The following is a 2,670-nucleotide window of genomic DNA, read 5'->3' as shown; positions in this document are numbered from 1 at the left end:
GTGAGGGACAGTAATTATATGGTGGTGAGAATTTCGTTTTCTTTTCAATAATTTTATGTCTATCATTTTGTAATATTACCCAAACTATTCTTCAAATGTGAGTGAAACCAATAATTGGAAACAATTGCCTGAGCTTTGTTGACTCTGCTCTGATGTTGCTCTTGGTAACAATTAATGCGACTGGAATTTACAAGCTGTTTCTTCCCAGTGCTTGGTTATGCTTAAAATCATCTTCACATTGACCAGATGGCCTGACATTGTTTTAATTCACTCATGGGAAAGTGGACATCACACATTGGCCAGCATTTATTGCCCATCCCTAGCTGCCCTTGAAAAGCTAGTGGTGAGCTGCCATCTTGAACCACTGTAGGTCAACCCAAAATGCCCTTAGAGAGTTAATTCCAGAATGTTGAGCCAGCAACAGTGAAGGAACAACAATATGTTTCCAACTCAGGATGAGGCGATCTTGCATTGGTGGTGTCATCTTCTATCTGCTGCCCTTGTCCTTCGAGATGGAAGTGGGCATGAGGTTGGAAGGTGAACTTCTGGACTGCATCTTGTAGATCATACACACCACTGCTACTGAGCATCAGTGATGGAAGGAGTGGATGTTTGTGGACGTGGTGCCAACCAAGCGGGCTGTTCTGTCCTGGGTAGTGTCAAGCTTCTTGAGATGAACTGAGCTTCTTTTTTACTTGTACTATTGCTTCTCCAGGTGGAGTTTGGCGCCAACTTAAGGAAATTATTGGAAAAGATTCTCAGGGACAAGATCTGTAAGCATTTAGAAGCAAATGGGCTTATTAGTGATAGACAGCAGGTTTTGTGCAGGGGAGGCTGTGTCTCTCTAATTTGATTGAGTTTTTTGAGGAGGTGACAAAGGTGATTGTTAAGGGAAAAGCAGTTGATGTTGTCTACATGGACTCCAGTAAAGCCTTTGACAAGGTCCCTCATGTACACAAGTTTAAGTCACATAGTTTTGGGGTGAGCTGGCAATATGGATACAGAATTGGCTTTGTCAAAGGACATAGAGGGTAACGGTGGAGGGTGCTTTTCAGACTGGAGGGTTGTGACTCGCAGTATTCCACAAGGATCAGTGCTGGGACCTCTGCTTTTTGTGGTCTACATAAATGATTTGGGGGAAAATATAGCTGGTCTAATTAGTAAGCTTGCAGATAATACAAAGATTGGTGGAGTTGCGGATAGTGAGGAGGATTGTCAGAGGATACAGCAGGGGTGTAGAGCAGTTGGAGGCATGGACAGAAGAATGACAGATGGAGTTTAATCCAGACAAACGTGAGGTGATGCATTTTGCAAAGTCAAATACAGGTGGAAATTATGCAGTGAATGGCAGAACCATAAGGAGTATTGATATGCAGGGTGATCTGGGTGTGCAGATCCACAGATCACTGAAGGTGACAGCGCAGGTAGATAAAGGAGTAAAAAAGGCCTATGGTATGCATGCCTTCATTGGAAGGGGCATTGAGTTTAAGAATAGACAAGTTATGCTGCAGCTTTATCAAACTTTAGTTAGGCCAAACTTGGAATATTACATACACTTCTGGTCACCATACTACCAGAGGGATGTGGTTGCTTTGGAGAAGGTACAGAAAAGGTTTACCAGGATGTTGCCTGGTATGGGGGATTTTAGCGATGAGAAAAGGTTGGAAAGACTGGATTTGTTTTCACTGGAATGCAAGCGGTTGAGGGGTGACCCGATAAAAGTTAATAAGATTGTGAACGGCATGGGTAGAGTGGAAAGTTTGAGAATTTCTTTCAGAGTGGAAAAGTCAATTACTCGGGGACACAGATTCAAGGTGCAAGGGGGGATGTTTAAAAGAGATGCGCTGGGTAAGTGTTTCACACACAGCATGGTGAGTGCCTGGAACGTGTTGCCAGAGGAGGTGGTGGTAGCAGACACAATAGCTGTATTTAAGAAGCACCTGGACGAATATATGAATAGGAAGGGAATCGAGGGATAGGGATCCTGTAAGGGAAGGTAGTTTAGTATGGAAGGGCAAAATGTGTCAGCGTAGGCTAGTAGGGCCGAAGGACCTGTTCCTGTGCTATAATGTTCTTTGTTCTTTGTTCCTTGTTCTAACCATCTATTTTGCACCTCAAGCCGAAATTGGCCCCAGACTGTGGCATTCCCAGGAATCATAAAGTTCTTTTTAATGAACTTTGATGTTCTGGTAGCGTGAGTTCTTGCAGGAATATGACCTTAAACAAGAGGCTTTTCAAAAGGCTTGAGACCTCCAGGAAGAGCATGTTAATGCAGACACTGAAAAGGTCATTTCATTTGGTTTGTGTGATTAATGTTACTGTGAGAACTGGAATTTGTCTGCACATTTATCATGTTATAAGCCGTGTTTTCAAACCTTTTCAACTTTTGGAAGTTAAGGGAGGGTAAAATTGGAGCGTCAACTTGGCAGTGGTTCCAATGGATATCCATTACAACAGCGTGCCAAAAAACAGATTGTATATGTTCAGTGTGGAAGAGCAGATGGCTTTTGGGAAGGAATTCCATTGAGGGCAACTGGTGATATGAACACCTAAGGTGAAGGATTGTGTTGGGGATAAAAAGAATTGTGCAGGGGGTAACTTGCTCGTAGGGGTCTAATTTAGAGGAAAAATAACTTGTGCCACGCAAGCCTTGAGTTATTGACTGTTTAT

The sequence above is a fragment of the Chiloscyllium plagiosum genome, unplaced genomic scaffold (assembly GCF_037043375.1).
Source record: "Chiloscyllium plagiosum isolate Xiang-an unplaced genomic scaffold, Cpla_swu_hap1 HiC_scaffold_24, whole genome shotgun sequence".
NCBI lineage: Eukaryota > Metazoa > Chordata > Chondrichthyes > Orectolobiformes > Hemiscylliidae > Chiloscyllium > Chiloscyllium plagiosum.
This window is presented reverse-complemented; position numbering follows the sequence as displayed.